This window comes from Megascapheus bottae, chromosome 30 (assembly GCF_031878675.1).
Source record: "Megascapheus bottae isolate mThoBot1 chromosome 30, mThoBot2.hap1, whole genome shotgun sequence".
In the NCBI taxonomy this organism is placed as follows: Eukaryota; Metazoa; Chordata; class Mammalia; order Rodentia; family Geomyidae; genus Megascapheus; species Megascapheus bottae.
Window position 1 is genome coordinate 5,705,434 of NC_143538.1, and position 23,430 is coordinate 5,728,863.

At 39.3% G+C, this 23,430-nt stretch overlaps 1 protein-coding gene and 1 long non-coding RNA gene across 8 annotated transcripts in view; one reads left to right on the forward strand and one right to left on the reverse strand.

The window, feature by feature from the left end:
• Nucleotides 1-23,430, reverse strand: part of Gabrg3 (gamma-aminobutyric acid type A receptor subunit gamma3) — a 226,897-nt gene that overhangs the window by 42,918 nt on the left and 160,549 nt on the right. The window lies entirely within an intron of this gene.
• Nucleotides 10,976-23,430, forward strand: part of LOC150044217 (uncharacterized) — a 69,562-nt gene continuing 57,107 nt past the window's right edge. For 3 of the 4 annotated variants that reach the window (XR_016533223.1, XR_016533224.1, XR_016533226.1), the window contains exons 1-2: nt 10,976-11,082; nt 13,832-13,893. This is a non-coding gene — a long non-coding RNA (uncharacterized LOC150044217). Of the gene's footprint in view, nt 11,083-13,831; nt 13,894-15,606; nt 15,797-23,430 lie in introns of those variants that run through there. The other variant, XR_016533225.1, reaches the window with a different exon arrangement.

The window sequence follows — 23,430 nt, forward strand, 5'->3', positions numbered from 1 at the left end:
GAGGAGAAATCAATGTCTAGTCTCAGCCCCTGGAAAACAGTGATGACTCTGTGGTAAGGGAAGCACACGGACAGCGATTTAAGTTTAAATGCTCAGTCACCATGCAAAACTGTCAAGCGGACTTCGTAATTATAATAAGCCTACTGTGCTAGAGTTCTACCAATGCAACATCACAGCGTGGATGACAGCACATCTGTTTACAGCATGAGTTCCTATTAAGACCTACTGCTTAGAGAATAGATGTTTGTCAAAAAATTACTATTCACAGACAATGTAACAGGCCACCCCACAGCCTGCCAGAGCTCTACAAAGGAGCCCAGCGTTGCCATGGCTACCAACACAACATTCATCCTGCAGCCTGTGGATCAAACAGTAATTTCAACTTTGAAGTGTCCATTAGTGAAGGAATTCCATCCAAAGCTGGGCCCTGGTGGTTCACGCCCATAATCCTAGCTACTTAGGGGGCTGTGATCTGAGGATCACAATTCAAACCCAGCTGGGGCAGGAAAGTGACCGAGACTCTTTTATCTACAATTAAACACCAAAAACAGAAAGAGAGGAAGAAAGTAAAGTTGGAAATGGAGCTGTGTCTCAGGTGGTAGAGTGCTAGCCTTGAGCACAAAAGCTTAGAGACAGCATGAAGGTCCTGAATTCAAGCCTCAAGATTGGTAACACACACACACACAATCAACTCATAAGGCATAACTGTCGTATAGACATTTCTTGCATGCATCCTAGTAAACTGGAAACTTGATTTCCTTTGGGAAGGAATTTACCACGCTGGATACTCTTCAAATATCTGAGAGTCATGGAGGAGATCAAAAAATTACTATTTATAGCTTGAAAGAAGCTGACTCCCCAAACTCTTTTGGATGACTGGTATTGGTTCAAGGTTTGCAAGTAGGGACCAAATGGAGCCGTGTTAGAAATAGCAAGAAATAGTTATTAGAGGCACTTGAAGATGAGATTGAGCTACATGAGCCTCCTGATAAAGTATTAATAGATAAGAGATTGCTTCCCATGGATGAGCAAAGAATGTGGTTTCCTTAAAAAATGTTAGTAAAACATTACCTTTAGTTGTGCAAAGGAGTTGCCATTCAGCAAAGCAGATTATGAATATTAAGTGTCTAAATGTCACCCCTTCACCATTCTCACCCATCCCTCAGAATGTGCTTTTCTGAGATCAAATCTACACCTGGTAACTGGGTCATGGGGCTGTTAAAAAGCATGGAAGGAAGAATCCATGATGTGGCAAAACTCACTGTTACTTGAAGACACTGTCACAAGTACCCAAACTTCAGCACTACCACTTTGAATGGTCAGTAGTCATCAAGGTTGTAGCAAAAGCCTCCATAAGAGAAACGATCAGGAGACTCTGGAGTTTCCAGCCATTATAAGCGTTCTCTGTTAATAGAATCTTTATAAATTAAGGTGTGCACATGTTTTTGATAGAAATTTATGTCATTCAGGCTAATTTATATTTAATGTAACTCTGTGTGTGTGTGAGAGAGAGACAGAGACAGAGACAGACAGAGACAGACACAGAGACAGAGAGAGATACAGAGAGACAGAGACAGAGAGAGAGAGAGAGAGAGAGAGAGGGAGAGGGAGAGGGAGAGGGAGAGGGAGAGAGAGAGCGCACTCAGGGAATGGGGTGCTGTGTCTTGAGTTTTTGTCCTCAAGGCTGGTATTCTGTCAGGTGAGCTACAGCTCCACTTCCAGCTTTTCCTGTGGTTAATCGGAGTTGAGAGACTCATAGCTAGGCTAGTTTGGAACTGTAGTCCCCAAATGTCACTCGGGTAACGAGGAGTAAACACAACTTTTATCAGCATTGGAATGATGTAAAATTCCTTGTATTGATTAACTGTATTGTGGTACTTGCTTTCTTATAGTGTCTCCAACAAAACCAGCAACATCGCCAGAATATTCCTGCATTATTCTTAAAATTGGTGTAGAAAAGGATTACAATATGTATCATGTAAGTACTAATGAGTCTTGAGATCTTGCAGGTTTCCAGGAAATATCTATTGAATACAATTTGCTCAGTAGGCAAGAGAATAGATTCCCCTTCAGAACACTGGTGGTAAAATGGCAGAAACTGATCCATTAGTCAACAGTTATGAGTGTCATTGGTAACACTTAAAAAAGTGGATTATAGAAATCCTGTCTCAACGTTCCAATGGTGTACACCTGTAATCTTAAATACTCAGCACACTCAGACCTGAACAATCACAGTTTGAGGCCAACTTACATAAGAAAAGTCCTGAAGACTCTATCTCCATTTAACCAGTAAAATGCCAGACTGGAGATGTGGCTTAAGTGATAGAACACCAGTTGTGAGCAAAAGAACAGAGTAAAATTGTGAGGTATAACCCCATGCTAAGACACACATGCAGGCATGCACACATGTGCACACACATACACACACAAAGAAATCATGCATCACCATAATTTCCAATGCCACTTTGGCCAGATGCCTTAAGAAACAAAGTAGAACTCTTACACAATCAGTGCCTTAAGTGCCCACCTGCCTGTATGCATAAAAGATAGGAAACAAAAAAATGCACATATTTGTAATGGAAATTTTAAGCTATCTTAGTGAAGAACACTTTCTAATCTCACAACAAAGATTTTTACATGGCTAGAACTTCCCTTTGTTTCTATTTCTTAACTAACTCTGGGAGCAAATGAATGCAAATGCACTCATGCAGAACGCATTGTTCTAGCCGGAATGTGACCTGAAAGTGAAATGAAGGCCTGGGCAGTTCTACCTTACATAGACACATCTCTCACAGCTTTATCTTGTGTGATTGTTGTTCTTAATGTACTATGTTACTTCTCTTTTTTTTGCCCTTTGGTTAATCTCATATTGTTACTGTATCTGACTTTGTTACCTGGTATATTGTATGTACATTTATTTGTTTATTTGAAATAGGAAAGGGAAGGGGGCAAACAAGATGATTGAGAGGGGTGGTGGAGGGAAATGGGGACAAAAACATTTTAAAAAATGTCTCTAAGAGATAGCAAGGATTCAAAACTGAACCTGGTCCTCCACTCACTGCCTGGACAATCTGATGTTCCCTAGAAGACCCACTGTCCTGCAGGATGACAGATATAGGGCAAAGCTGTGGCATGAGCCACAAACTCTGGTGACAGCCCCAAAGGCCTGTGTGATCTTACCTTTAAAACACCTTTCTCCATACTACCTGGGTAGCATCTGTGTAAGCGCCACTATGTTGGATTTCACCAGAAGCCATAAGCACCCACCGACATATCTGCCCTGTGAATAAGTTGCAAAACACCTTATATGTTTCAAATGCTCTCTCCAGATTCTCTGGTCTATTGGCAACCTACCTCTGCAGTCATCTGTCTAGATCCAATCATTTTATGTAGTTATATATTTATTTATTTCTGTCCCTGATGATTTTTTTGTTGGTTTTTTTCCCCCTTAGGGCTAGTGCTCTATCATTTGAGCCATAGCTCGATTTCTGACTTTTGGTGATTAACTGGAGATAAAGAGTCTTGTGCATCTTCCTGCCCAGGCTGGCTTTGAAATTCAGATCCCAGAGCTCAATCTCCTAAGTAGCTAGGATTAAGGCATGAGCCATGGGGACCTGGCACTTGGATCCAATAATGTTTGCATCTGAATCTCTGTTCCTTTTCTACTACTGCCTGCCTTCAAGACTCGTTGAGACAGAGAGGATCTCTTTAAAAGCCCTAGCGACACGTTTAGCTAGGTCCTGAAACACGGGCGCTGGGTTTGAGCTCCCACCAATGGATTTGGAGGGAGATACAATTCAGCCTGTGATCAGTGTCATTTCAGAGGACCAGAGTTCTGGTGAGGACAGAAGATACTGTCAGTCAAAGCTTTGGTGCTGGCCAGTTTTTATTTGCTTTGATGAACTGAGCCACTGCCTTCCTTTAGTTTCCCCACTTGGAAAGAAACATTAGCATTTATGAACTATTTCCCTCAATTCATCTGAAATATTAAAATACAATTCGGATTTATAGCCTCATTCTTTACATTTCTCTGTATCAAGGGGCCATGTTGCAGAACAGGAGGCTGAAAAATGATGCTGGGATCTTGGGAAGGGGAAGAAAACATAAGCTAATGATGAATACATTGGAAGAGTTGGCTCAATCAGCTTCCAAAGTCTATTTTTGTGTATAGGAATTGCTTGTAGTACATTGCTGACAATATCTATCTTCCATAAACTATCTTCTTCTACTAGCTTTGAACTGCAGTCCTCAAATCTTGGCCTCCTGAGTTAGGATTACAGACCTGACCACCACGGTCCAAACAGCAATATCATTTGAAATATCAGACTTTTGTTAAAATGAATATTTATTTCTTTACCTAGCCAGTCTTGGGATTTGAACTCGAGGTGTAGGTCCCTGAGCCTGTCTGTGCTCAAGGTTAGTGCACTATCACTTGAGCCACAGCATCACAGCTGGCTTCTTTTTCTGAATAGTTAATTGGAGATAAGAGTCTCTTGGATTTTTCTCTTGGATTTTTCTCTGGACTGCAGTCATTAGATCTCAGGTAGGATTACAGGTGTTGAGCCACTTGGTGCCTGGCCAAAATAAATTTTTAGTTCCATACACTTTCTTTTCCTGATATTTGTACACTGAAAGTGTTTGTGAAAGCTGTATATGGACTGATTTTGAGATTATTTTGGGGTACAGTGAAATAGATTACCAACATCAGCTGGTGATAAGGCAATCTACATTATACTTAAAATTTTGAACAATAAACTAGCTATAAGGAAACAAGAGCGCTATTAATTATATAATCGAGTGGTTTCAATGGTAGTTTTCTCTAATGTCATCCAAGCTCCGCTCTAACCTCCCGACGCTCCCTTTGTCTGGCTTTATGCATTAACCTCAGAATGTAATTTTATCTCAGCCTCCAGAGCTTCCCACCCTGAAGATCCGAGATTTTAACTGGGCCCTTGCTTGCTTGGATGAATGAGTTTCTCGTCACAGTGAGATCCACTGAGAGTCAAAACACTAATACTGGAATAGGGCACTTCTTTTTCATTAAGAACAGGAGGAGAGAGTTAATGAGGGTAAATCAGTTTCTCCTGTTGGCCACATCCTCCTAGCGTGTTTAGATGACGCAGGGTTTGAGCCATCCTGTCCCTGTATGCATCCTGAGCATACTGTCATATCACACTCAGCCCAGCAGCACTACCTGCTCCAGGGAGAAGAAAGACACAAGGCCCCTCCAGCTGCAGCCGAATGGCAGAGCTCAGCCACCCAGCTGAACGTCAGGATCTGTGGACTCCCATTCTGACCAACCCACCCTACACCCAAAATACCTCAAGTCAAAAAACGCACTACCTCCATCTAACCTGCAGACCACCCTCCAACAGCCATGGACAATGTCCTTGGTGACTGGGGCTAATTAGGAACTGTGGCTTGCTGCCAAGTCCAGCATCATGGCATTGTATCACTAAGCCCAGGAAGAGATCCAGATTCCAATTTCAAACTACAATTTTCTTCTGAACGTGTATGAACGTTCTTTCATACCTAGGTAACATTGAAAAAAAATCCTAGTTCAACCATATGAAGTCAGTACCATCTGTTATTTTGAAGACAGTTCCTGCATTAGATTTTCTGGGGTGATGATGATTTGTCTCTTCTGGAAGAGTTATGTTTATTCCAAAGTTGGAAGGCACCTGGTATAAGCAAGGACAAATTCTTCTAGAAACTTCTGGTTCCCAGGGTGATTCTGGCAGGTAGGAGCATTTGGTCAGAGACATAGAGCCTGGGAAGACAGGTCTCTCCCATCCACTGGGGGATACAGCAGTTCAAGAACTGCACTGAACCTGAAAGTCCAGCTACGCTCAGGAGGCTGAGACCCAAGGATTGAGGCTCAAAGCCAGCCTGGGCAGGAAAGCCCAAAGCCCATGAGACTCTTATCTCCAATAAACTACTCAGAAAAGCGGAAGTGGTGCTATGGCTCAAGTGGTAGAGTGCTAGCTTTTAAGCACGAAGAGTTGTAAAGGAGAGTGCCTGAGTTCAAGTTCAAGCCCTAAGACTGGCAAAAAAACAACAACAACAACAACAACAAAAACTGGAGGATTCTCAAGTTGGCATTGATTTTGGAGACAATGTGAGCCTTTTATATTGTCACAAGACAGTAAGCACAGGACTTCTAAGTGTTATTTATATTTTAAATTTCTTATACACAGAAAAATGTTTTAAAAAACTTGAAATACACAAAGTTATTAGTAAGTAGCTTTAGATTTCACTACCGATTTGAGGTGCTAGTACCTGGTATCTGGAATCCTAGCTAACTCAAGTGGTTGAGATCGGAGGATCGCAGTTCAAGGCCAGCAATGGACTGTGTAAGCTAAGTCTAGAGCCGGGCCAGTACGCGAGGACTCACTTTATGTTTGTGAATAAAGTTTTATTGAAACACAGAAATGTACACTTCCTTGTTTATGTACATTTCTGCTGTTACCCCAGGTGATTGGGTGGTTGCATTTTACCAACAAAAAAGAACTCAGTAAACTACTAGAGAGAAAAATAGAGGCATACAAGGGGGAAAGAGAACGTAGAATGGGACTGCAGTAGAATACTGATCAGGACGCTCCGCAGAACAAGGAAAACTTGCAATGGAGACCTGAAAACACTAGAACACACACGTGTGGAAGAGTGGTCCAGGAAGACAGGGAGGTGATTGCACAGAACTACAGTCCCGACATCAGAATGTCTGGGGCTTGGGGACTGGGCAAAAATAGAAAGATGTGGGAATTGTTGAAAACAAACGAAGCTCGACTAAACCTGCAAATAGACACCTGGCTATTTGGGGTCCAGATACCCTGCAAAGAGGGAAGCAGGAAGACCTGCCTCCTCCTGTTCATGTCTAAAGAACTTCGTAATCATAGTCCCTGCTTTGTCCCCTAGTGACCCAGGTTCTGATTATTCTCCAAGCTGAGTGATGCTAGCTAGGATGGATTGAGGAGGCACACAGGTTGTAGCGGGGTTCGGACATATTACTTGCTATCATTTGCTCTCATTTTATGAGACAGATATCATGGTAGAGATTATTTCTCCATTCTGGACTTGCTAGCTGTGTGTATAATATATAATTTTTTATGAGTTATTTTGTGTCACTAATGGAATTATCCCACTTCATCACTGTGCACTGCAGATTGTAAAGGTGGAAAATCTGAGGAGATGAGAACAAGCCAGTCAGGTGACAAGATAACTGGGTGCCATCCCTCGTGTATTGTGAAGTGTCCCCTCTGCTCTGTGTTTCAGTTCTGTGAGCACTCAAAGGAAAAACCATCTAAAAAAGTCATTTTTTTCATTCAGCACAATGATCTTTCCACAAGTGGTTAGTGTTTCCATGTTTCCCCCACACACACATACATACACACACTCATGTTTAAACTATTCTAATGGAATCTGCTGTAAAGTCATGCATTATTTTTTTTGCTCGCTTAATATGTGTGCAAGTTACAGAGTCACACTGGCAATTTTCATACTGATTCAGACACACCAAAAATCAACCGCATGCAATTTGTAATCCAAATATATTTCCAGGGTCAGACCCCAGTTCTTCATATAAGCAGCACTGACATAGATTGCTCATGAAGAAAATGCTTCAAGTAAAAAGGCTCTTATAAATTCCTGTATGAACTGTGTCACCTAGTCATTTGGGGGGAAAATCAACATTCACTAGAAAATTATTCATGTTAGATTGTTAGTATCTGTGCAGACAATACAAGGTCAGCTTGAAATTTTCCTCATCAAGAGGTTTTGAAATCTGGCCATTGACTCATCACCTTTTTCAGGGAGTTCCAGTAGCACTTCTAAGTACAAGAAGCCCTGGAGCACGTCCCTTCACCTGACATCATATCAATTCAGTATGGACTTTCCATAGGCCTAGAGCAGAGATTTGTCATAGAAACCACAATGGAGCACAGACCAACGGTTAAAAAAAAGTCAGGGATGGTGACACAACATCAGCTGAATTCAAGAACTACTTGGATAAAGGTCATTGATTTGACTAAACGAAAACAATCCTTAGAGAGAAATCTCTCCCAGAATGATACAGTAAAGACTTTAGAAAAAAGAAATTGCTCACGCATAAAGGCAATGAGAATATTGGCCAAAGAAACCAATCATGGCCAAACTCAAAATTAAAAAAATAAAATCCAATAAGTCAAGCTTTTCCCAACATTGCACATGAGATAAAGTCTTTCTGCAGTCCAAGGAGAAATATTAGAAGCTTACTGAGAACAGAGAACATTGTGGGAAGTCTTCGCTCAATCTTCATGGCTTTGAAAAACCAAGGGCTCCCCAACCGAGGGAGGTATGAAAAAACACCAGTCAGCAGCATGGGAGGGGCTAAGTCCTATTAGGAGTGGACACAAGAGTTCTCTACCGTGAACCTGTTTGGCAGTGTTGAGAGAATGAGGCCCCAATATGCCCATGTCTCTCGCATAGGTTTCTGTATCTATGTGAACTTATATGGCAACACTTTTGTGCAGAAATTCAGTCAGCAGCCTACTGAGTAGAAAAAAAACTACACTTCCATGATGAAACTTGAAATGTTTATTTCCCTCACTTGTTCTATTCAAAATGCAACAGGAGGTTTTACACAAGGCAATTAAAAACATGAGAATGAAATCAGACATCCATTTTGGAAAGGAATAAATGTAGCTATCTTCTATTTACGAGCAGCATAAAAATAGAAATCACTGGGAATCCATGAGGAGAGGGGGCAAAAGTGGTGGAAACTGTTAGAAAGTAATACAGAAGTTCAGTCAAGTTGCAGTATACAAAATCAATAGACAAAAACAATAAAATAAGTTGCATTTCTGCCTAGTGGCAATGAACAATACAAAAGCAGCGAGATTGCAAGAACAATTCCATTTTTGAAAACCCCAGATGGTATTTTCCAGAAATTGCCAATCCTAGTCTAAAATGCATATGCAAATTCAAAGGACTCAGAATAGCAAAACAATCTTATCTTGAAAAAAAAAGAATAATGTTGGAGAACTATCATGTACATGAATTCCAAAACTTACTAAAAAGCTTTGGTAATCAAGATAGTATGGTACAGTCCTGAAACAGATATGGAGATAAAATGAAATGCAATTGAGTGTCTAGACAAATAATTGGGAGGAAAGAAGAGTCATTTCAACAAATGGGGCTGGCAAAACCAGATACACACATGCCAAAAAGTGAAACCCTCCTTTCTCACTACATATAAAAGGTAATACAAAAATGTATCTAATACCTGGCTGTCAGAGCTAAAACTGTAAAACTCTTAGAAGAATCCTTAGATATAAAATTTCATTACCGTTGTGTGGTTATCTCTGAAATAATATACTAAAAGCAACAGCAGTCAAATAAGAATAATAAATTAGAATCTGGAAATTTTCACATTAGTTTTTACTCTGAAGAACATCATGAACAAGCAGGAAGAAGATCTAGAGGATCATGGAAAATATTTACACATTATAGAATATGGGAAGTAATTTATATCCAGAATATTGAATGAAATTCGAAAGCACCAGAATTTCACTGGGTGCTGGTGATTCTCACCTATCATGCTAGCTACTCAGGAGTCTGGGATTGGATTGCAGTTCAAAGCCAGTCCAGATAGGAAAGTCTATAAGGCTCTTATCTCCAATGAACCACCCAAACTGGAAGTGGAGCTGTGGCTTAAAGTGGTAGAGTGCTAGCTTTGAGCCAAAGAGCTCAGGGACAGTACCCAGGCCCTGAGTTTAAGCTTCCAGGATTGCTAAAAACAAACAAACAAAAATAAACAAAAATCCATAATATAAAGGCAACCTGAGTGAAAAATGATCAGAAGATATGTCTTCAAGGATGATGCATGAAAGAAAAAAAGATATCTATAGTCACTAGAGAAATGGAAATCAGTCACCATGAGATAATACCACATACTTAACAGGTACACTCAAATAGGAAAGATAGACAATGCCAAACCTTTGTGAGAGTGTAAATGTTAGAACCTTCCTGAAATGCTCGTGAAACTGTAAACCAATGAAGGTAGGCGAAAAACAAAAGAAAAACTTCTTTGCAGTTCCCTAACTTCAAATCTATCGAGCACCACAAACAAAAGATATCAAAGAATAGATTATCCAATGGTGAGATATTCATATAATCTAATCATCTTACTCAGTAATAAAAATTAAGAATAAATTACTGACCCAAGCCACAATCCATGCAAGCCATGGAAATATTAACCACAGTGAGAGATACCAGATGCAAAAGAGGATAGAGTAGCAATTAAAACACACAGAGGGTTTATTTTTAGAGGATACAAATATGAAATTCCATCATTGTGACACACACAATTTTGAAGCTAAGTCAAGATGCACGAAAAACTGCAGAACTCCATACATTAAAATAATGTTATTTATCATATAGGAACTGCTATAATAATGCTTTTTATATTTTATCAAGTGCTGGTGGTCTGTGTCTGTCATCGTAGCTACTCAGGAGGCTGTGACCTGGGGATCCAGGTTAAAAGCCATCTTAAGGAACAGAAGTCCAGAAGACCCTTCACTCCAATTAATCAGCAAAAAGCTGGACGTAGAGGTGTGGCTCAAGTGGCAGAGTACCAGCTCTATGTGGAAAAAGCCTAGTGGGAGCTCAAGGTCCTGAATTCAAGCCTTAGTACAGGCTTTCCCTGCCCTGAGAAATTGAAAAATCAAGTTATTACTTTTAAAGGAGCCATCAAAACACTAAATTGCAATTCTAATATGACTTGGATCCTACTATGAGCCCCATGGCTAACCACAGAATTCACCAAACACAAGCCAACAAAGTTTAAACCCAGGCTTCCTTAAATGGCTGAGTTCTAGAATACGCCGTCTTCATTTTCTGCTGCCTCTCATTCAGTGATTTAGCTCCAAATTTGTGAAGTTCCGTTTGGTTTCATACTATTCACATGACAGATATTTCTTCTTCCTGTTTTTTAATCTCTTAGGAAGGAAACTACATACATAGTGGATCTCTAAGGAATGAAACGACATACACAGTGGACCTGGAGAAATCTGTTCTGTCTCGATTCCAAAAGCCTTCTCCACGTTTGTGAGTAGAACAACATCTTTCTTCATTCACCCGTGAAAATGCTTTTGGAACATGGCAGGAAAAAAAAGAAAAGCGTAGTTTTACAGATTCTCATCCCGCTTTCCTCTCCCAGAATCGTTGTAAAAGCTAAAAGGTTTAGACAAGATGTAGGCACGTAGTTATTTTAGCTACAAGAAAATCCATGTGTATTTGGACACAAATTGAAGTGGACATTTTTCGCAACTTTAGACTCTTTCTTTGCTTGAATTTTCAATCCCAAACCCTCATAGGAATATGCAGACAAATTGAAAAGGAGTGCGGTAAAGCAAGACTTCCTTCCATTAACATGAGCTGTGACTGTTTTTATGTTTTATTCTCATTTGGAAAATTAGGAACGCATACATAAAACTATAGCGCTAACCAATTAAAAATGAAACAAAGATTCCAATTATGACTTCAGATTATGCACACATTTTATTGATGACAAAAATAGAATAAAATAGTGTAAAATTTTCATTGGTATCTTTTGTTCTTTAACCTTTTTCCTTTTTGGGGGGCTCAGTTATGGGACTGGCTCTTCTCTCACTCTTTTTCTTCCTTGCCTTACACTCATTTTCACTATGTGATGCTATCTTCTAACATGGGCTCACACTAAAGCTGCCTCTCACCTATTCCAGTGTTTTGGTATCTGGGTTTTTCAGCCCAATAAACATCTCCTTCTTACCCAACAAGGGGATTTTTATTGTAGCTGCACAAAACAGACTAAGACATGTTCTTTATCTGAAAAAAAATAGATGGAAAAATATAGACCTCAAATCATGGCAAAGACTTTCAGGCAAGGCTGTGTACATTGAATATTTAAATACAGACAAGCTACTACCATAAGTTGCTTAAGAATTATTGCACATGAAATATTAAAGGTTTAAAACTCCAATAACTCTCAAACTCAGCTGTAAAAAAATCATATTGCTGTGTAACTGCCCCCATAAATTCCATATTGACAAACAGCCAGGATCACATGTTTGACTCATTTCCCAGAAGCAGAGTGTCAAAATAATAAAACTGTATTTCCTTTTTAACAGAAGCCCAAACATCAGACATGAAGTTGTCATTCAGAGTTCTGTAGAAAAATTGTGATTTTTTGAATGCTAATGTGATAGACCTCACTCCAGATGGCCTTGAAAAAATAAATAAATCTATCAGTCCCAGAGCAAAAGCTTGTGTGTGAAATGAAAGCCCCACTCAAACAAGCAGGAGGAACTCGCCGTAGAGAGCTTTCTTTTCAATAATGTAGTCCTTGAGGTTTGCATCTCTTGCAAAAGGGTTACTATGGCCTAAATTCCTAAATTCCTGAAGTGAGTAATTCTCAAACATTCTCCACCCCCCTCCCTCAGTCATGGATCTTCAACTCAGGGCCTGAGATCTTTTGCTCATGGCTAGTGCTCTACCACTTTGAGCCACAGGACTGCTTCTGGTTTTCTGGTGAATAACTAGAGATAAGAGTCTTTGGGACTTTTCAGCCCATGCTGGCTTTGAACTGTGATTCACAGATCTCAGCCTCCTGAGTAGCTAGGATTACAGGTTTGAGCAATCTGCGCCCAGTGGTAATTCTTTAAAGTTGTGAAAAGCTTTATTTTCTTTCTCAAATCAACTTGTATGGGTAAACCAAACTACATATACTTAATAACAAAGCTTCACCAAGTAAAAACTGATTTATTGGACATGTTGCATTGAGGGATATAGCTTTGAATTTATCATTTTGTTCTTTTTTGAGAGGGAATCTATTTAATAATGGGTTCTGCACTTCAGATTGTAGTTCAAGTGGCCCTACTTCCTTGTCAGAATTCTGAAGATTTTAGTCTAAGATAGAAAAATATCTTTAGGTGCATTGAAGTGTTTGGATTCAGTATTCAAATTGGTATGAGATTAGCCTGGGCTAAAGGGTGATTATTTTACAATACCTTTCCTGACTGCAATTGCCATAGGTGAGGGCTTTACTTACCACAGCTTCTTTGCTGTTTATACCAAGCTCCTTGAAAAAAAAAAAACCAAAAAACCTAGCTCTTCTCTTATTTGGGCAGCAAATCAAAGTTTCCAACATTGAATAAAAGAAGAAAATTGAGAACAGAGCTATATCTAATTCACTGAAAAGAGAGCATTTTCAGGTTGCAACTTTCATAGCAATCACAATCGCAATTTCATTCTCCAAGAGGAGAAAATAAGACAAGATCCTTTCAAACAAACAAACAAACAAAAAAAGAATCTCACTGTGTAGCAAATTAGGGACAAATTTAGACATGCGAAGTCAAGGAAAAATAGAATTGAAGATGTATGAAGCTAGAGATTGGGAAATGATCTTAAGGACATGGTTAATGTAGCAAGTCCTGGTGTCTGGTGTCTGTGTCTCTATAAACAACTGAAACCATCACTGACGTGAACCATGGCCAATGCATATGGTTCATAAGAGATTTCCTATCATCAGAACTGAGGATTCCTTTTTTGAAAAAAAAATCTTAAACGTTTATTGTATGCCTGTAGTCTTGTCAAAGTCAAGATGAGAAAATGCAATCCAACCATCATGCTTTATATCTGTTATAATCACTAATTCCTCACCAATTAAATTATCTAATGACTTCCCATAGCTGTATTGAGATATAATTGACAAAGGAGAAGTGTATAGGTTTAAGATGCAGAATGTGATGTGGTTTGATGTATGTGTACATTGTGAAATTGTGACAACAAATTAATCAACGCATCCACTACTTCACAGGGTTGCCTTTTCCGTATGTGTGATGTTGAGAATACTTAAGATCTACTCATTTAGCAAACCAGGTAAATATTCTAGTGTTATTAACTCCAGTCAGCATATTGTCCATCAGCTTGTTAAAACTTATTTTACTTCGCATTTTGGAAACCCTGTACTCCAACCATAATTTTCCATTCCTGCCTCTTCTAGTCTTTTCAATCACCAATCCTGCCTCCAGTCCTCTGTCTCCCATCTTTCTATCTCCCTTCCTCCTCCTCCTTCTTCTTGTCTGCTCCTACCCCTTCTCTCTGAGGTAGGCTTTTCTTGAGACCACATTCAGGGGAGACTACTCAGTATTTCTTTTTGTGTCTGGTTTACCTCATTCACTCATTCAATGCTTTTTTTTTTTGCCAGTCCTGGGTGATGTCATTGAGCTTTTAAAAACAAGATTAGCACTCTACCTTTGAGTCAAGCTCCATACCTGGCTTTTTTTTTGGTGGTGGTTAATTGGAGATGACAATCTCACTGACCTTCCTACCCAGGCTTGGCTTTTGAATTGTAATCCTCTGATCTCACCCCCTGACTAGCTAGGTTCACAGGCAGGAACCACCAGAATCTGACTCAATATTTCTGTTGACGACACATTTTTCTTCTTTCCCTTGCTACTTGTTTTGTGAGATTTATCTAACTTTTAGTAATTGAAAGTATCTCTCTTTCCACTTTATCTCAGTAACTGAGCTGAAAGGCTCTTCCAAGAAAAGCAAGGAAGTATTAGCAAGAAAAAATACTCTTAACAAACAAAATGGATTTATGAGATAGTGTTGACCATGCAAAGTACATTGTGTTGAAATTGTGTAGTGGGAATCCATTTGGAAAAATGAAAGTTTTCAGGGACCCCAAAACAAAAACAAAAACAACACACATTTGATATTCTTGACAACCTCAGTTTTGTTACTGGAAAATAGATTATCCTCAAGGAAATTGGAATACATTCAAACACCTTCAAGGGGTGACTCTTGGGGATCTTTCTGTTCAGCATACCAAGAATGCTTTGTTCTTTAACTCTCTCCTGTGATTTTTTTTGTCAGCAACTTTCCAAAGTATGTATTTGTCAGAACTTAAAGTGGCTTGATATGCTGCTATTCTGAATGCCAGTGATCAAAGTTCATTGTGTGTGTGTGTGTGTGTGTGTGTGTGTGTGTGTGTGTGATTTCAACAGCTTTTGAGTTAAGTGGGACCTAGAGCTTGCTGGGTCGCTGCCAATGGTTTTTGGATTTAAAGTGGTATTTTCTCCTGTAGTGCAAAGAAAAGAGTGAGCCATATGGACAAGTAAACAAGAAAGAGTTGATTACTTAGGTCACTTATTTATTGAGGTTCATCAGCTTAAGAGAAAAAGATTACGGGAGACCACCAAGAAAGCTTGAAGAGAACAGGGTGCCAAACAGGAAAGCCAAAGTTACAAGCAGCAAAGGGCACCATATCAACAGGCCTGAGAGTCGAGTGGCCTCAGTGGGTGTCAGGAGTATGAGTGTCTGGTCGTTCATCATTTGTCAAGTGCAAAAGGCACAAGGGCACTGCCAGACCACAGTGAGAAGGAGCAGCGTCTTGGACTTCACGTATCTTCACATACAGAAAGCAAAGCAGCTCATATACAAATGAGCTGCTCTTCATTTCCAAGGCTGAAAAATCCAAGATGCAGGATCTGGTGGTTAAAAATGGCTTACAAACACCAGGAGATAGAAGCATCTTCTGAGGGGCACATTGTAAGCATGTTCTGATTGAGCTTTCTTCTACAATAGACCACCTCGCCTGCACAGGCTTCCAGTCCATCCAGGATGACCCCTGTGTTGTCATGGCAACCACTTCCCTCCCTGCAGACTGAAGGCTCAGCTTTAAATGGCTTGTTTTTCATTGTTCCCTCCCCCCAAAACCTAAATTGCCATTGCAGTAACGATTGGTTTAAAGCTTGCTGCAATCATGCAATAATTGCTCAAGTGATTTCCCCATCCACATTTCTTGGTTTGGGAAAAAAAATGAAACAAACAGTCTATTTGGGGTAAGATCCATATTAAAATTTCATCATTCATGTGTTTACTTGCTTATTCCCCTTCATATTCACCTTTCCTGCAAGCTTATTTTGGGTGCAGACACCTTTGTTTTGGGGGTCAGTCCTAGGGCTTGAACTCAGAGCCTGAGTGTGGGCCCTGAGCCTCTTTGTGCTCAGGGCTAGTGAGCTACCTGTTGAGCCACAATGCCACTTCTGACTTTTTCTGGAGATAAGAGTCTCATGGACTTTTCTGCCTGGGCAGGCTTCAAATTATAATCTTCAAATCTCAGCATCCTGAGTTGCCAGCTCCTGGCTTCAAATAATTTTTAAGTATGAATATTAATTAATTGAAAATATTTTGTAGAAAAATAGGAATATTAAAGAATTGGTATCTTATTTCTCCTCTCTCTCCCAAAAGTAATTGTTGAAAAAATGAAAATGAGACATCTTTAGTTTGATGTAACTGCAAAATTATAGCATTGGGTGCAGAATTTGGTTTTGTTAACATCTGGGACTCAAATTCTTCACCTCTTCAGAAACAAAATTAACTACAAGCCACCACACGAATCTCAATATAGTCTTAGAACTAAGGACCTGATTAATCCTGAAAGCATGAACAGAGTTCATCTACTCAAATCAATTTAAACCCTAAACACATAATGAAAACTAAGGAAGTCTTTTATGCTACATGAACACAGATGGAAAATTCTCTTTCTACAGTTAGCACACATGTTCCTTTTTTTAATTTATTTTTTCCCCATCAACTATGCAATCTCCATTATAATTGGGAATCCCTTTTTCATCATCTAAATTACAAAAAAGTTGGCTGTTACCCAACTGAGTTTATAAACTCTTTATTTATTAACGCAAGTCCTTATATATTATTTGCCTTTACCACTGGCAAATTTGAGATCTGTAGAATTAAGACAAATTATGTGGCAGACTTGTTATAATTACTTCCCTGAAAATACTTTAAGCATCAATTATTGTGACAAATCTCCTGAAAGTGTCCATTATTATCATAAAAATCTATTTTTCCCTCTGAACATTATAAAAAGGATGAAGTATGAGTTACAAGCTATTTATTGCCTCTCATTTGCCCTATCTTCCAGAGAGATGATGGATCTTTGCACCTTTTCGGTTACTTTGTCTTGAAAAGATGAATGCAAAACAAATTGAGATAAAACATTAAAAAATAACTGCAATTGATTACATTCATTGTTTCAGTGACCTGCAAGAAAGAATACATACAAAAAAATGATTTCCTTACTGTGAGGTTTTTTTTTTAAGGAAAAAAATATATCATTTGTAACTGGGCATGCAAAGTTGAATATGGCATAGTAAATGCTGGAAGAAAAGCCACTTTAATTTTTCCTGCCATAAAGAAGTTGTAATATTTCCTTTAAAGACATGATTTATGATATAAAAATTCTAGCCCTTAGCTGAGCTGGTACTGGGAAGATGAAAGCTAGACCAAGTTCAGAGCATTGCAGAATTGCTTTGTGTTGAAGGGCTCAACCAAAAGGCCCAGAGCCTTTCTTTTCTCTATCAAGTTTAATATGTAAGGGGTTCAAAAAAATCTCATTTCCTTTCTCATTTGTATCATCTACCTCAAACTCACGAGCTGAGGTCATTGATTTATGAAACGTGAATCTATAATATGATAGAAAATTGCTTGAATGTGCTGGTTGGCTCATGCCCAGTAAACCCAGCTCCAGGAAGGCTAGGGTAGATGAATCACCTTTGAGGCCATTTGAGGAGTCAGTGACCTACATCACAAGACTTTCTCCAAAGCCAGGCACAGTATCTCACCCCTGTAATCCTAGCTTCTCAGGCTGAGATCTGAGGATCATGACTCAAGGCCAGCTGGGCAGGAAAGTTCCCTGGAGACTTATCTCCTATGAACCACCAGATAACTGGCAGTGTGGCTGTGGTTCTAAGTGGTAGAGCACTAGCCTTGAGCAGAATGCTCAGGGACAGTGCTCAGGCCATGAGTTTAAGCCCCATGACTGACAGAAAAAAAATGTTAAGGCTGTTTCCAAACAATAACAGCAACAACAACAATAAAAATTTAATGATATGCTCACACAAAATCCAAGAGACTATCAGATAATTATGCTAACTGAAAATAATTCAGATATGGTGAAGCATTTCTGTACTCCTAGGTAATCAAGAGGTGAAGATGGGGAGATCAAATATTCCAGGCTAGCTTGGGGCAAAATTTCTGGAGATCCTATCTCCAAAATAAAAATGACAACCACCAAGAACTGGGGGCATGGCTCAAGTGGTCAGATGTTGGCTAAGTCAGATCCCTGTTACCACAAAGCAAAATGGAGGAAGAAAGAGAAAGAAAAAGGGGGGAGAGAGGGAAGGAGTGAAAGAAAGAGGAAAGAGAAAAAGAGGAAAGGAGAGAGGAGGACAGATGGAGACAGAATGAGATCAGGAAGGAAAAAGAAGAGAGATAAAGAATGAGAGAGACGGGGGAGAGAGAGAAAAAGACAAAGGAAGAGGGAGAGGAAGACAGGGAGAGAAATCAAGAAAGAGAAGGGGAGAAGGAGAAGAAAAGGAAGAAGGAAGAGAGAGACAGAGACAGAGAGAGAAAATGTAAAGGCCAGTCCAAAAGAATCACATTGTATCTGGTTCTATTTCTATATTCTTGAAATGACAAAACTAAAGCAATGCAGAACAATGCAGCAGTGTCTAGGGAGGATGCAGCCATGCAGAAGAGCACAGGAGACTTAACAACGAGAGAACGGATTTGTGTCCTGGATGCTCAGGGTTAATGGCTGGGTATTTTACTGCAACTTTGCCCAATTGTGCTATCAAGGGAAAACTCAGGGTGACTTCCTGGCATCAGCATGCAAGTCTAAAATAATCACAAGATGAAATTTGATTAAATGCTGTGGAGAAAAAATGGAAATAAAGACTCATAGACATATACCCAAGGACATTTTGCTCATTTGTCAGAAAGAAGAAATGCTCTGAATGTACCAAGAATCAAGTAGATTAACCCCAAAAAGATAGGTGGCCCCTGTACACTGGCCGAGCAACCAGCTCCCCAAATCTGCTCCTGCATAAAAAGCAGTTAAGAAGATTAGCAGAAACACCTCTAAAAATCCCCAACAACAACGTGAAAGTCAAGGCATTAACCACTCTTAAAATTAACCAAAGACTCACAATAAGCTAAACAGCATTCCTTAGAGGAAAAAAAACTATCTGGATCTCAGTAAGCTACCTGTGGTATTTCAAATTGACCAATTTTCATGTTCCATTCTGAGTCAGCTTTGAATTTGAGGTTTCTTGCAGCTATGGTAACTGAAAACCTGCAGCTTAGCAACAAGCAAACGGTGGGGAGGGGTCTGAGGAGGGGGCCGCAGAATGCGACAGGAGCTCCAAAGAATTACCTGGTCTGTTCCACCTGTCTGAGACCTCTATGGGAAACTCTGTTTTATTTACAGATTTTCATTATTGTTGTTTTGCTTTTGTATTTTTCCTATCTCAGAATACCACAAATCCAAAAAAAGAGAGAGCTCTATTCATAGTTGGTCCAAAATCACATACCACAGTTATTTAACATCTAAACTGCCTGAAATGTGACGTCAGTGATATAAAAATGCTAGTAAAAATTCTTAAAAGAAGCTGGTGCAGTGGCTTGGGCCTGTAATCCTCATTACTCAGGAGGCTGAGATCTGAGAATCTCAGTTCAAAGCCAGCTGGGCACTAACATCTGTAAGACTCATCTCCAATTAACCACTAGAAAACTGGAAGTGGTGCTGTGGCTCAAGGGGTAGGACAGTAGCCTTGAGCTGAAGAGCTCAGGAACAGCGCCTATGCCTAGAGTTCAAGCCCTATGGCCCACAAAAAAAATCTTAATACTGTGTGAACCAAGTGTGGTAGCATAAGCCTGTAATCCTAGCTACTGAGGAGGTAGTGGTGGGAGTGACTGCAGAATCAGGAGTAATCTGAGGAGCATCCTATTGACACAATACAATCATTTTTAATGAGTCTGGAAAGAAAAAAAATGCTCCCCAATCTGCTGAATTTAATGGAAATTCTACCAAAATAGTAGCAACATTTCTAATAATCTCTCCCAAAAAAAAGATGGAATAGGTCCCAGAATACTTATTAAGATAATATCAATTAAATACCAACAGAGAAAACAGTCTGAAAATTAAAAATAGTTATTTTTTATGAAAAGATATAAAATGGTTTTAGAACAAGAGCAATAATAATAGCAACAATAGCAGAAATTTACTAGCAGGGGTGGTATGGCATATGAAGTAGGATTTATCACAGCAATAAGTAAAAAACACCCAGCATTATCCACTGTATCAACAGATAGAAGAAGAAAATTCACACTATTACCATACTAGTGCAGAAAACACCTTTGACAAAACTGAATTCCCACTTGTGACAAAAACTCCTACATCTAGCCATGTGCTAGTGGCTCACAGCTGGAATCTCAGCTACTCAGGGGGACTGGTGTTCTTAGCCAGTCCTAGAAAACCCTTACCTCCAACTAACCAGCAAAATGTCAGAAGTAGATATGTGGTTCAAATGGCTGAGCACCTGTTGTAAGGGAAAAAAAACAACCAAAAGCTCAAGGCCTTGGGCTGAAGCTCTACCACTTGAGCCATACCTCCACTTCTGGCTTTTTGCTTATTAAGGGGAGATAGGGTCTGATGGACTTGCCTGCCTATTTTGGCTTCAAATCATGATCTTCTCTTAGCATCTAGCATTAGAGCCATGAGCCACCAGTACCCTGTTTCCCTTTTATTCTTTTGAAGGTCAGCTAACAGATGTTTAGCTCTTTTACTACATCAGCAGTTTCTACTGCTTTGGCATTTTTGTATTTTCTTTCCTTAATTATATTCGAATCTACCTTCCAGCTCACTAACATGGTCCTTAAATTTCTTAAATTTAGTTTTGACTTCTCTTTCAAAACTGACTTTATTCTTATTATTTCCAGTTCACTGAGTTACATAATACATCTTCTCTTTTAATCATGGGAGAGTCACAGGCATAGACATTTGCCACTGTGTATAGTAATCGTATTATCTAGATTCCTGGTGAATCTGTTTCTCTTGGTTCTGTTCTTTGAGTGTGTTGTTTCCAATGTACGTTCTTCTCTGTCTCTCCATTTTCTACTGACTTGCAGGTACTGCCTATACCATCTTGTAAACATAATTTGGGACCCGAGACAAGAGTACACTAGAGAGGATTTGTGTTTCGTCGTTCTTAGTAATAGGGTAATTCCAAAAAGCCTGCCTATAAACTGACTTTAGAATTGCTGTGATTTTTCTACTGGGATCTACACCCTAAAGGGATTAAATTATTTCAAGTTTGCCTTTAGCCATAGTATATATTTTCTTGAGAAACAAATCCCAACTAGGAAATCTTTACAGGCTGGTGTGTCTTAGACTTATTTTTGTCTTTGGGTTCGAGACTGTCAAGAAATCTTAGCCTTTAACCCTCTCAGATTTATTTTTTTAATTATTGCTGTATACCGAGGGAAATTTGGCCTCACATGACCAATTTTACTTTTTCACTTTTTTTTTGTCAGTTACATGGCTTGAACTCAGGGCCTGAGTAAGCTTCTTAGGATCCATCCCAGGCTGGCTTAGGACTGAGGCTCTCCTTCCTCTGCCGCTCCACTGCATTACCGGCAGGCATCGTTACATGGGATGCCTAAATCATTTTTGTATACACATGGGAAGAGAGATTAGCTCTAATATTATTCATCTGATAGTAAGCACTGGCCATATCTGAACTTCTACTGCATATATATTTTTTCTTATTTTCTAAAGAACTGTTCTCTAGTTGGAATATCATCTTAAAAGACCAGTATAATAACGGGGTTATCAATGACATTTTTTAAAAAAAAATCCTTGAAATTGTCTGAATTATTCCTTCTCCAGGACTGGGCTGTAGCCAATTGCTTGAATAAAGGCAGACACTCATCTGTTAGCATTTTCTTTCTGTGAGAAATAATGACAGCTTTTAGATAGACATCTAGTGCTGTCCTGTGCTCAATATCTTAATGTTTAAAAATGATCTGTAAGTAGCCATGCAAAGGGGTTTCAATTCAGCATATCAGTTTATGAGTACAGTATGTCTTGCCTCATGTCACTTTTGCTCTCATTCTCCTCCAATTCTCCCAGCCCCACCCACCCTCTCCAGTTACCTGGTTTTATTTTCATACCTGTATGTTGGATATTGTGTGGCTGTGGTGTTTATTTATTTGGTCAATAATGGACACAAACTTCAGTCATCACCTTTTAGAGCGACAGTTTTACTGCTCATGGGAGCTCTACCTGGTGGAAGTCCTGCACTTGGAAACACTGAACACAAAATTCCAAAAAAAAAAAACCATTCTTTTTTTAAAAAATTAAGGTTGTATGCTTTTCTGAGCAGTATGATCCAATCTCTGGAGCCATGCTGCTCCCTTCTTGGGATCAGGAGTCATCCAATCATGTAAAACACACGCCCTTTAACTGCAAGGATAGCTGGGCTTGATGCAAAGCCATCAGCAGGAAACTGGATGGAGTCAAACAGATTCTGCCATTCACACAATGTGTGTGGCCACCCAGGAAAATGGCATGGGACATTCACAGAACGTTTTTCTTTCAGCATGAATAAAAGGTTGGTTATCTACCCAAGCTTTTCCTTTAGATGTGTTTTTTTGAATATTTTACTAGAACACAGTGAATTCTAGAATTTTTGTTGTTGTTGTTCTTGGGATCATTCATTCCAAAATAAGTTGGTGTCTTTCAAAGGGCACTGATTTAACACCATAAAGTCTTCTACAGGAATTGGGTTGGTGTCCTCGTGAAAAAATTTATAGGCAATTCTGTAAAGACTGAGTGTCTAGGACTTGTTTTTTAGAAACATATTTAGTTTCAGAAGTGTTTATCTCATCATTATTGAGAGCCAAGAAGATATAAATCTCAGGCAGTGATGGCTCAGGAAAGTCCCTGAGATTCTTTATCACCCATAAACCACCAGAATACCAGAAGTGGCTCTGTTGCTCAAAGTTGTAGAGCACTAGCCTTGAGCAAAAGAGCTCAGGGACAGCACCCAGGCTCTGAGTTCAAGCCCCATGACAAACAGAAGACAAAAATAAAAATGGGGTCTTTAGCTTCTAATTCTATTCAGCCCTTTCTTTATGTGAACATCTGGGTCTAATGTTATCACTTGTAGGAATTAAATGAATATTCTTAAGGTAGAAAATGGAAGACATTTTAAGGAAATAGACCAAGTGCTACAGAGTCAGCCACTCAAATAAAACGTACACAATAATATAATGGAAAACACTTCCTTTTTTTCCCACAAGAATCTTAAAGTCAAGTACAGGAGTCAGTTTTCTTTTTCTTTTTTCTCTAGAAAACACACTTCCTCTGACCTGTAAGTCAGAGGTTTCAACAAATGGCAAAGCTTATACCTGAGTCTTTTCTTTCTTTCTCCTCCTCCCCCCCCCAGATATAATAATTGAAAATGTGCTGTGGTTTGAACAAAGGTTACTAGGTATGCCTAGGGAAAGTGAAGGAATTACAAAGACACGGTTGCTATGTAATTA